Here is a 13,249-nt window from a genome sequence, read left to right as displayed (position 1 = left end):
GCTTTACGGATCTGTTAGAAAAGTAAAAACCTAATTATAAATTACAAATTAAATAATGCAAATGATTAAATATCCAGCGTTAGGGTAATGTGTGTTGCTCACCTCTGGGGTTTTAAAAGTCCGGTGTAGCAGCCTTTATAAGAACCATTTCAAGCTTAACAGTTGAGTCGAGAACGTGTCAGACTTCAATGCAAACAAAAGGACAAATGCCCCATCACATCTGGAAATTCAACCAAATTCATCCATGTGTCTTAGTAAAATCAGCTCATATCTTACTTACAGTCAGAACTGTCTAACAGCTTGTTAACTCACTGACAGAAGTAAAAGCGCAGCTGGATTCTGCAGAGTCCACTGATGTTGAGTGACAGGTGAGTTACTTTTCAACAAGGTGACTCACATGAGGTTACAGAGGAAGTTAATTGAAAGCATGTGCTGATGTGTTTGTGTTTGATGTATTTAAGGGAAATCTTCAATCGTCTATAATATATTTTTAAATATTAACAATGGATCATATGATTACTCGTATGTGAGAGGGGTCATTTGTGGTGATGCACCAACACAGGGTAACCCTTCAGCACGTTAAAGCTTTATAGCAACTCTTAGTTTATTGTTTTATTTAAAGCAATTTACTGATGTTGTTCACTCTTATATCATTGTATTCATTGTATCAAATTAACTTTTCCTGTTAAAATTTTTTTTTGGTAGTTTTTCCTCACCTCAAGGGTTAAGAACAGAGGTGGCACCATGTACGGATTGTTAAGCCCCTGTTCTGTCAACATTGCAAACATGTTGAATCAGGATATGAATGTAGAGGGGTATTTGAAGAATGTTTTAAATGAGTTTCACCAGAGGTCACAAACCTTTGTGTCTGACCAATTGTATCCAAACTGCCCGAATGTAGTGGTGATGTGGTATATTTTTACTGGTGGAGGAAGGACTCAAACATTTTACTTAAGTGAAAGTACAAATATATAGACGTGAGTGTAGCCAAGTATAGTAAAAGTACCACATTAACTTTTCTGCTTGAGTAAAAGTAAGTAAGTACTCGCAGAGTGTAGCCTATTCCTTAATGCGACGGTACATCATTACCTGCCCGCTCTGATCAGTGCATCGATTCTCCTCTTGTTATTGTTTACTTTTAACATGAACATGTAACACAATGCATTTTAAAAGTGTGGTGGATGTAAGAGGTGGAGTAAAAATGAAACTGAATTACTTAAATAAAGTACAGATACATGAGTACAGTAAATTGTAACATCTCAACACTGCACATTTTTATTGGTGGAATATTATAAACTATATTTCATAGCCGCTGTAAAATTGGCATGTAATCCCTGGTGTTCTGATATAAAATATTAGACATTTCATATTATAAAACGTGTTGGTTTGAACTTCCTCTTGCTGTGATTTTCTTCAGATAACAGTAGAGCAATTGTATATTTTTGTTCAAATTTAACTCTAGACATGGCCCAGAAATGTAAAATGTATTTAAAAAAAGGAATGTTGTCAAAAACAAGACAAAGATGTATCATCCAATTAGTTTGGCGGAGATTAGGGTCCTCTGTTTGGGTTGTCTGAGGAGATGCAATGTTACCCATCCACACACACACACACACACACGCACGCACACTGCAATCACCCCCCAAACCCTAAGTGATGGCAAGATGAGGAAATGATGTGAGGAGCAGTGGAGAGGTGAGTAGTGGGAACATGCAGGGGAACCCCTACTGGGCACGAAGAAGACACATACCCACACACACGTATACAGTATACACACACACCCACACACACACACATGTCAGACAGAGCCCTGCAGTCCCACCTTTGACACTAAGCTTCCAGAAGCAGGGAACTCTGGCTCATCCCCACTAACACAGACTGGCAGGTGAAGCTAAGCGCCCTCTCCTCTCTCCTCCACTCCTCTCCCTTTCTGTCTGTCTTCTCCCCTTTTTCTCCACCTCTATCTGCTTTCTTTCTTTCGCCTCATTTTCGCTCCCATTTCTATTTTTCCTATATCCATCTGTTTCTTTCTGTAAACCCCCCCTCCCCTCTCCCCACCTTCTCCTTTGCCTCGCTCTCCTTCTCCTTCTCTCTTCTCCTCGGAGGCTGCGGGCTGGGGTTGAACTCATCTGTCAGGATCAGAAAGGGACCGGAGTGACGGGAGACTCCTGTTTCAGCAAGATAAACAGCCAGCGCAGATCAAAAATACTCTCCCCTGAACACACACACTCGCTCGTACATGCACACCTACATGCGTGCACAAAGGCACGCACGCCGAGCGAGGGATCCATCTCACACAACAACGGGAGATGTCAGATTGAGGATGTGAGCTTCTTGTCAGCTTAGAAAAAAAGGTGCCGCATCCAAATTCGGGAGGCACCTGGTTATTTACAAAGTTAATCGCGGGGAAAAATTGTGCTAAACTTGGCCAGAGCACTCGGGTGGCGCAGTGATTGACGGTGACCGAGCAAAGATGGCGATATAGATCTTTAGAAGAGTGGAACATATTTTTGGACGAGGCATAGAGACATCTGTATTCGCTTTGACTGATATGTTGAGAGCGGCTGAATATCTAAAAAACACTAACTTTCTTCTCTCTCTATCTCTTTTTTTCTATTGCAAACGAGAGCTACTTCAACACTTGCCAAGATGACAACGGTTGCCCAAATGTTCTATTTGATGTTTCGAGCCTCAAGAGCAAGTGGGAGAGAAAGAGCGATACAGAGGGAGAGAGGGAAGAAGCAGTCGAGGGAAAACAGAGGAAAATAGACAGCAATGAGAGAGAGAGAGAGAGAGAGAGAGAGGGAGAAAAGGGGGGAGACTGAAAGCGAATGAGAATGAGAGGAGTGGAAAAGAACATTAGCTCAAGAGATGCCAAGTTCACTATTTGCCAGCCTGAGGTGTGTGCAGGGCCCGGGTGTTGCAGTGGCGGCGGGGGGGGGGGGGACGAGGGGTGAGCCAGTGGGTGTCAGGTATGTCTCTCTTTTCTATCCGAGCACTCCAAAACATGCGCTTTCTGCCGCAGCTGCTGCTCGCCCGGATAACAAATCATTCCCTACAGCGCCTTCTGGTAACCTCGTCATTCCCACTAATAACATTTGGAGATGCTAAGCTTGTAAATTAGCGAATCTGGACCGAGGAGATATTATTTATGCTTGTCTCCCGTCCTGAAAGACTCGTCTTGATGGGTAAATTGTGTTTAATTCTTGGAGGAAGCCGTTTTTTTCTGCGCCCCAGCGTGAGATGAGATTAATCCCTTGACAACCTTTGCGGGCGCACTTCAAAATTGCTCCCAAATGTCACCGCCACCGCCACTGCCGAGATTTGTGGAGGGGCGGAAGGGAAAGAGCGAGCGGCGTGCCGAAACGGGGACACATCCGATGCGCACACACGATCCTCCCCTGTGCACACATGCATTCTTTAAAATGTATTTTCTTTCTCTTCTTAGCATTCACAGAAAAACACACGCACACACACACACACACAAGCCTTCGCCCGCCCACATGCACAGACACACACCTTGCACCTTCCTATAGATTATGTTCTTGTTAAACGGACACACACATATACCATTGCAAATAAGAACTGTATCACTTCAAACTGTTTGAGCAGTGACAGCAGACATGTATTCACACACAGGAGCAGTTGTCCTAACACACAACACTTACAGCTTGTCCCCCAGATTGCCTTTTTCTAATTTGTGAGAATTTGTCTTTTATTTAATGTATCTTTATGGCTCTCGGTGGAAAGAGACACTTTTAGATTTATTTACCAAGCAGACAGACATGGCCGAAGAGGCCCTGCAGCCCGGGAGCTGTATTTTTATTTGCACATAAATTCACTTACTCAGACAAAACACCTCCAGTCACTTCTAAGGGGTTTCAAGGGACGTTTAGAGGCTCCTTACCCCCGCTCAGACTCACCCTGGTGGGGTTTGGTGGTCAGGTTTGGCCTGGCTGATGAGTCCTGGTTGTGGTTCAAGCTTCCCTGCAGCATTTGGATCAGCTTCCCGTGTGTGTGTGTGTGTGTGTGTGTGTGTGTGTGTGTGTGTGTGTGTGTGTGTGTGTGTGTGTGTGTGTGTGTGTGTGTGTGTGTGTGTGTGTGTGTGTGTGTGTGTGTGTGTGTGTGTGTGTGTGTGTGTTGGGGGTGGTAAGGGCATCACTTTCCTAATGACCCAAAGAGTAGCGGACATACCAACTGTCAACACACATCCTCCTCTTCCTCTTCCTCTCCCTGCATCCCTCCCTCCCTGTATTTTTTTTCTCTCCGTGCAGGCTCATCTTCATGCTTTCGCCCGTTGCTAGTTGTGGCGTTTGCTTTTCTCCCCCACAATTCACAGCTGGCTCGAAGGGGGGAGAACGGAGAGAGGAAAAGAGAGGGGGGGGGGACTAGGACGAGAGGAGAAACACATAATTAGATCGTAAATGCTTCATGATATTTGAGGACTTCAAAGGGCACAACTGAAAGGATGAGCAAGTTTTGGTGTGTGTTTACACCTCTCTGTTGACGAATGCTTTGGCGTTGTCCTCGTCGTGCCTGCTTGTTATGTGTATCCGTCTGTTGTGCATTATCATTATCAAATGGTTTTAGTGTGTGTGTGTGTGTGTGTGTGTGTGTGTGTGTGTGTGTGTGTGTGTGTGTGTGTGTGTGTGTGTGTGTGTGTGTGTGTGTGTGTGTGTGTGTGTGTGTGTGTGTGTGTGTGTGTGTGTGTGTGTGTGCTGACCCCTCTCTCCAGCAGCTCTCCTGCTGTAAAAAAAATCAGTTAATTTCACATAGTGTGTGAAGAGTTCAGCGAGAGCCGCGGCGCCGCTGAAAACAATGAGTTTTAATGTGCTAAAAATGAGTCGCAAAGTGCTGTTACCCAAAGTTCCGCTGACATCTGACCGCTCTATTCAAAACGCAAAACGGCACGCGTGACTGTTTTCATACAACAAGTCATTTTTAGTAATTACAGTTATTTGCGGCAGCCGTCCCCTGCACACCAATTACATCCGTCTGGGGGCATTTCAGTGAGTGTGTATACCCGAGAGAAAGAGAGCGGGGGAAAAAAAGGCAAAGTTGAAAGCAAACAATTGTCACATAAAAAGGCTAAAGCAAAATTTGACGAGACAATGATATTTTTCTGTCAACTCTTCTGCTTCGATATCAGAAGCAGGAAGTTGACCTCCGACCCTTGGCGAGAGAGGGATTAGATGATTTGCTGTCATCTGGCCCACAACCGGCTCGACTTTCTGCGAGGCCTCTCGACGCGTTCATTGTGACCGCGTTTATTTTTGGAGGAACTTTGATGAAATATGTTATGCGATTTAAAAAAAGGAGGCTTTAAAGTTGTTTTTGCAGAGCTGTAGAGATGTCATTTAAACAGAACATAATCCATAAGCTGAATAACAAGCAGAGATGCTCGTTCTCTCCCCGCTCCTCTCTCCCCCTGTGTGTGTGTGACACAGCTACATAATGTCTGTCTGTCGCTGTCTGAATGTAGGCTGTAGATCTGGCAACGTGCACTGTACCGGCAGAGAGAGAGAGAGACACACACACACACACACACACACACACACACACACACACACACAGCATGCAGAAAGAGCTGTCCTCTTGCACAGTAATGTTTATTTATTGGAAACATTTTAGAGTCGGCATACTTCTGTCTGTAAATTGACAGCTTGGCACAATACTGAAGGGAAAGGCTCACTGGATCGCTGCTTCGTTTCAACACTGATTGATGGGCAGCGACGGAGGAGGAAAAATATCCCACTGATTACAACTGTTACTGTACTCACTGACATTTTACTCATGTCTCTCTAACAGGCCATCAAGTCCTCTATGGATGTTTGTAATTCACTCACGTCTCACTTTGCCATAATTCATGTAGCTTTACATTGCTTGGTGTAATGTTAAAGCGTTTAAATGGAGTTTGGGTGTAGAGGCTCTGCAGCTTTTTTCCTATGAGGTAAATGACTGTAGGATAAATATACTGGAGGAGGTTTATGCACTGAACAAAAGGTGTGTTTTACAGCCTGGAAACATTAACGTTGGTCATATATATAATAATTACTGCTTATTACTGATTTAAAAAAAACATTACAAATAATTAATTAATCACTAGTTACAATTTAGAAACTTTCTATAAAATGAGAGAAACGCATGCAAGTAAATGATTTTGAACTCTAAGCTTTAAAATTACAATTAAAGAAGCAACTAAAAATATAAATTCCCACGAATAATGGCTTATTACTTACTTAAACAGCAATACTTCATTTAAAGTCACTATTAAAGGATCAGTTTGTAATAGTTAGTGTCATCAAGCAGCGAGGACCAGTAAGAAAGGTCTTCTCCTCTCTAGAGCCAGTGTTTGGTTTGTCCATTCTGGGCTACTGTAGAAACATGGCAGTGGAACATGGTGGACTCCGAGGAAGAGGACCTGCTCTCTATATAGACATAAAGGCCTCATTCTAAGGTAACAAAATCATTGCAATTCTTAATTTCATGTCATTATACACTGATGAAAATATTGTTATGAATATTATACATAATTTCTGCCAATAGATTTCTTTAAAAGCCACACAGTAGTCCTTTAATAAGCCATTAATTACATATTTTGTAAGGTGCATCTTATACATTTTGACTGATGATTGGTTTAAAAGTTACGGCAAAATAATAGCTGCTGTGTCCATGTGGGACTCCATCTTTGTCAGTGAAGTTATCCGACAGGCCTCTAGTCCTCGGCTCAGTGTGCCGGGCGTCCTCTGCTGAAGTCGAGCTCTCTGACAGTGTTTATGGAGCTGTGTTTTGTGGTCAGTGTGGTCTCTCACTCGTCCCCGAGGCCTTGTAAAGAGCCTCACCGCAGGGCCGCTCAGCCACACTGCGCTCTCGACCACAATACCAGAGCTCACACGTGTCGAGCAGCGGCACGTCGGATCTCCAAATTTATGTCCAGGCGCCCAACGGGACATCAGGAAGACTGGATGTCTCGGATTTGCAGTTTTCTCAGACTCAACACAACTGTTTTAGTGTTGAAGCAAATAGGATTTTATCATTGGAAAATAGCTTTTGCTATTTGGCTCTTGAAGGTGAAGTGACATTTGGGTCAGACTCCAATTTTCTTGCACCTTTTGTTCAAACGAAATGCTAAATTCTCCACAGATCCATTACCAGTCTTTCAAACAACTTATTTATCCTCTAAAAAAGAAACATAATTAGCTTTTTCCTACTCCACTTATTAGTTTGTAATCATTTCTCTTTTTAAAACAGTTGGAACAAAACTCTACCAAAGTGCTGATGTTTGAAAGAAATTCCATTGATTGTGCATAATCGTCGGAATTTCCTTTTTTTGATGAAAAGCTTTTCATTATCCAAACAGGCATTTCGGTTACATAAAGCATTAATTTGAATTCGTTCAGAGCGTTTCAGAGTACAGTTTTAGTATTGTGAATGAGATAGGATTGGAATTTCAATGAACAGCGTTGCTCTGAACATTTTATTGTCTTGAATCGTTCCCTTTTTCTCTTTCTCTCTCACACACACACACACACACACACACACACTATCGACCTCGTGTCACAGTGATGATGGCTAACACATGCCGTTTAAACAATCGCCCCAATCCGCCCTTATCTTCAGGAGTTATGGGCCTAAATCTACTCATAATACACAGCTCACTGAGGATGTAATCCCTCTGAACATCAGAATAAATCCACACTATATCCGCTACATGCAGACTTGCGGCCTGAGCCAGGGCCATTATGGTGGGACTGAGGCAGAGGAGGAGGCGGGTGAGCGAAGAGGCGCTAATGGGTCGTCTATGAATTCATATTAACACCAAGCCATTAGGACACCTCCATCCAGGAAATCCCTCTGACCCTTGTGATACGACAGCTGTCTGAGTTTGAAACTTTAAAACCGACAATCCCTCCACTATCACACCGCTTCCTGTCCCTTTTTTTTTTTCCCCCCTTCGTGTTTTTCACCATCGCTCAGCCACACTCTGGCTGGATTGTCCTGGATTTGTCCCAATCTGAGAAAAAAACCCTTAACAATTCCACACAGGGCCCAGAGGCAGGGGGACGGAGCCAGCTGGTCATGTTTGGTCACGACGCGAGGGGACACAAAAGCAGCGGAGGACAAATACGTGACGACAGCCAAGAGGGCAGTTTGTCTTTCTCGCAACCTTTTGCAACCTCTTGTAAAAAAAAGCGAAACAAAAAACACAAAAACAAAGCTGGTAAAATCTAATCTCAACTCCGATTCAAAGTCAACTGTCAGGACACATGGCTGTCTGCTGCATGGCTCGTGGCGTCTGCATCGCCGTCTGGAGAACGTGGATGCCGGGGAAATCCTTGTCATATATTAAAAAACAAACTCCAGAGCAAAGAGAGGAGTAAGTGGGCTTTTTAATCTTGGAGCAAAAGTGAGGAGACGAGGCGATCAAATTAAACATGCAAAAACTTGCTCTCCCTCTCCACATTCTCCCTCTATGTCTCTCTGCCTTTCTTTCCCAGGCCTGGATAAGCAGCCAACACAGCCATCTTAGAGTCTTGTTGGAGGGTAGGGATTCGAGGCCCCATGGGCTCTTTGGCTCCTTGGCTGGACAACAGTTTCCTGGCCTGAAGGGGTCAGCGGTGGGCTGTCTGAGAAACTGGCATCCATTTGGGGTTCCAGAGGGGATGTTGTTGGGTTTTTTTCGGGTGGGGGGATATCTAGTGGCTGGTTGGCATGGCGTGGACACTGACAGCTTCCAAATAGCGATGCTCCTGCCAGGGCCTGCTGAGCTCTCACACATTACACTGCTACACACAGGAAAAGACCAGAGGCACTGGAGGCCCGCTGCTCTAAAAGCCCCTGACAGATTCATAAGAAAAGTATCGGGCGCCTTATTTATTTAGGGTGTTCGCGCTGTAATGTTTCACAACTCTCAATACTCCAAACAATTATATGTTGTAACATGGGGTATGGAGACGCTTAATTCCTGGCAGAAAACGAACTTCATGAATCTCATGATAGTTGTGTCGAAGAATTTCCCAGAACTTATTAATATCTTTCCTCTCTGTTAATATTCTCTATACGACATACGTTATGTTCACTCTGGGTGTTTTTGTGCCTCTTAACTAACATCTGTGTTTTCTGGTTTCAACTTCTCCAACCTACAATTACATTTAGCTCTCTTTGAAAAGCAAAATGTTGTGACCCCAAATCTCCCAAACGTTCTGTGGTTAAAGGAGCAAAAACCTGTGCTTTTTTTGTCAGGATCAGGCAACATGAAATCTGTCTGCCGATGGACCAGAGAGAAAATGATTTTGTGGGAAAATCATTGTAGAATGTAACCCAGGTTGCAATTTAAGAAATTCAATGTATGAATTCCTGTCTTTTGAAATCTCGCTTTGAGATGAGGTCGTGTGGACGTAGTAAAATATACATAATACATATGTACATATAAACAACATTGTGGAGGAGGCTCAGAGAGCACCTGCAGGTGAACCAGGGAGAGGTGATTGGCACAGCTAAGACTAGTTGTGCCAATCGACGATGCCACCGGGGTCTCCCACACACAGCCAGACGTAAACATGTTGCTTTTCAGCTTACTTTGCTAAGTCAAACATAAAGTCACCAAACTCTAAACATAAAGTGGCCGCCATTTCTGCTGGCATCTAGCTTTGCAGCTTTGCAGCTCTGCAGCTCTGCAGCGTCTCTCATGAGTCTCTCCCCGTGTTCTGTGTCTCTCTGGCAGCTCCCCTGCTGCCTTTTGAATCCAGGGAGAGGCGATTGGCACAACTGGTCTCAGCTGTGCCAATCGCCTCTCCCTGGTTCACCTGCAGCTGCTCTCTGAGCCTCCTCCACAGACATATATTAATTCAATTGTATGCAGAGTGAACTGTGATCGGATTACATCTGGATTACATCAATGGGACGTTTATATATTTTTTATTTGTAAATGCAGCCCTCAGGGGCCATTTTGGGGCTCAGTATCTTGCACACGGACACTTTGGCTTCGGAATAAGATAGACTGGGATCGAACTGCTGACCCTCAATTTAGTGGATGACCCACTCTACCTCTTGAGTCACAGCCGCCACAAGCTACAAGTCCAGCTGCAGCGGTACGTCTCCTGTAAGAGGACGTTGCCTGTCCACAGCATTGTTGGACAAATTAAATCATTTTTATAATCCAGATGTTTCTTGACACAGATCACATGTTCATTCCTGGTTTAAATGTGCCTTGGATTCATGCTGCTCACCCACACACTCTTCTCACTTGTGTGAAAGGAAAAAGCCGAGCCATGAAGACGAATGTGTCCAGGTTCACTTTCATTCTTAAAGCCTGTTTACATTCGTAAACACTCAATGTTGTCGGTTGGTGGCTGCTTCCTTCTTTCCTCTGAGTACATCACACATATTCTGAAAGACAGCAAAGTCTCTGGAAATATAGCAAAAAAAATTGTGACTCTAGTTTACGTTTCCCGTCTTTGAACACAAAAACCCTGTGTGTTCCAATGCTGGTGAAAATCCAGTTATGTCCGAGCAGTTTGTAGTTCTGGCATGGAAGTGTATATTGGGATATATTATATATTAAAGAAGTCAGGAGTTTAACTTAAATACATATAATGTAGAAAAAGATGAACTTTGTATGGTAGGTTTGAACCCTCATTTTTATATATAACATAATCCATTAGTTTGCATTCCTTTAATATCAATTGTGTATAAATGCAACTGTCTACATATGCTTGCGTCTCCACTCAAGTATTCCAATATCCTTTAGGCTTCAGGTTCCTTATGACAACTTTGTTCATTTACTTTTTCATCCTTGCTAACATGCAAATATGTCTTTACCTCTGTTCTCTCATTCTTTTCTTCTTATATTTTTTACCTAATTCCTTTCACTGTGCTTATTGCTTTATCCTTTTATTTACTCCCCCTCTTTTACCTCTTGCCTTTTAATATAACACCTCTCAGCCTGCTTTACCCTGTACTTATTCACTCCACCTCTGTCCTGCGTCTTATTTTTCCTACCATGTCCCCGTTTAATCCCTGTCATAAACCCATTTTACCCCTCTTCCTCCACTTATTCCCTTTCCCCTTGTCCCTCCGCTTCGTCATATTTCCATATCCCTGAGCTGATTCCCTTGTCCCCTCCGCTCACAGCCTGTTGTATTCCCTGTCTCTCTTCTCATCCGTTTATCACTGGCCCTTGTTCTGTTAATCCCCGAGGGTTTTGTTTATTTGTGTTGGAGCTGCTTTTACAGCTTGCGACTGACCCCACCTATTTTCTCACCAGTCATTTGAACAGCAGGGCTGCTTTGCAGCTACTCCACCAATTAACATACCATTAGCATAATATTTGCATGTGTGCATTAGGGTGTTGATGGGGAGAGAAAATAACAGTTTTACAAGGTTTTTTTTTCCTCCCTTCCCTCAATAAAATGATATATTTCATGGAGTGATGTTAAAGCGCCCACGGACTTCTTTATCTCGCTTTGATACGGCTGCTCAGCGAACATCACGTTTTCAAGTTTGCTGTAAAAAAGTTGTGCGGCTCTCTAGCGATTGGCCCACCTACACGTTAACATCTGACGATCATTTAAATCGTCTCTGCTCTGCTCCTCTATGTCTGTTTAATCACGATTATGTTATTAGCAAACTGTTACATAAATGTCAGTCTTTTAACCTTTTTTAGTTACATAAAATATAATAAATGAAAAGAGTAAAACTTTGTGGTTTTATCTCATCTACTCAGCTTTGAATTTGACAAAGTCTTTTGTATTTTATGTTGAGTGATATTGCTGCAGTAAAGAAACCTCAGGTTGTTGAGGTCAAAGGTCAAAGGAGACAGGATGTCAATCTTATGAATGAAAGCAGAAATGAGCACAAATCATTGACAGAGAGACAGACAACAAACAACCGTGACACAAACACGCAGATATTTGGGGGGAAATAAATAAATGCGTACATTTTGACGGAGCCAGACAGGGAGAGAGGGGTGAAAGTAGGCCAGCTGCTGCCGCCACTGCCGCCGCTCATGGAGCCGGTGAGCGTTTCATGTGAGAGTGGCGGCTGAGCAGAGGGGCGACGTGTCAGGGGCGTCGAGCCAGTTTCCCAGTCTTGATCGGGGATCAGCCCGCGGGCCCAGCTGTCCCGCTGCGTGCCACGCCTGTCCCTCACACGCCGCCGCTCTCAGATCTGTCACATTAGGGCCGTCGCTCAAGCACTGACGGCGCTTTGTGATTGTTTGTCTCGTGTCACGCTGATTACTTTGCTCATTGAGACCTGACTGAAGGAAGTGGAAGGAGTGGCGAGGAAGTCACACCTCTGGAACATCCGCTTGGTCATCGGCCACATTTTCTTACACCCTCCGATGTACAAACTTCTCCCCTCCAGAAACAACACATACAAGTGATTAAACGTAATTTGTTGTTTCTGTATGTAAAGACACGAGGACTGAGCAGTGCTGTCATGTGATAATTTGCGACATGTGAACTGTCACACATAAATCCAACATGTAAAGCTCCTCACACTTAAATCACGGAAAATAAAGTAACTCTGTGGCCATCTGCCAAAATGATGAAATATATATATATTTAATGTACCATATGCTTGCATATCTATATTTTATTTTGCATCTCTGCATTGCGTTACTTCATTTTTATGGTTTGAGTGCAGGTACTTTCTTATATGGGATTATTTTATGGACTCTTAATGCATCAGCCACCTAATATTAATGGCCCCAGGCACGGAGCCTCACTTTTCTTTTCAGGTTGAAAATGAGAAATGACTAATGAAATATTTGAAATTTTTTTGCAGCTTAAGTACTTTGCAGAAATAATTTTTATGATGCGACTTTTATGAGCATCTTTTCCTGTTTTAATGATGCTGCAGTTTGTGTATATATTAGTATGTTAGACAGGGTATTAGCAGGGCTGCCATAGAAAGAGAGATGAAAGAGAAGGAAACAGCTCGAACAGATAAACATACATTTGTAATATTATGTGGTTTCTTGAATTCATATGCAATTTTAAGCTTTTTTGAAATTCTGTTTACTTCAAGAATCAACCAAATAGTATTATATTTTCAAACTAGAGAATCTAGTTTCTCTTGTATATATCCTTTATATATTCTGTTTATATCAATATGTCCAGTATCTAACCATTATATATTTTCTTATATAAATCCCTTATAAATTCTTAATATATCGTGTATATATACTTTGTATATCATGTTCATATAGTTACTGTATATACCCTGTATGTATTCTTTACATATT

The sequence above is a fragment of the Hippoglossus stenolepis genome, chromosome 22 (genome assembly GCF_022539355.2).
Source record: "Hippoglossus stenolepis isolate QCI-W04-F060 chromosome 22, HSTE1.2, whole genome shotgun sequence".
NCBI classification, from domain to species: Eukaryota; Metazoa; Chordata; class Actinopteri; order Pleuronectiformes; family Pleuronectidae; genus Hippoglossus; species Hippoglossus stenolepis.
Note: the sequence above shows the minus strand (reverse complement) of the source record.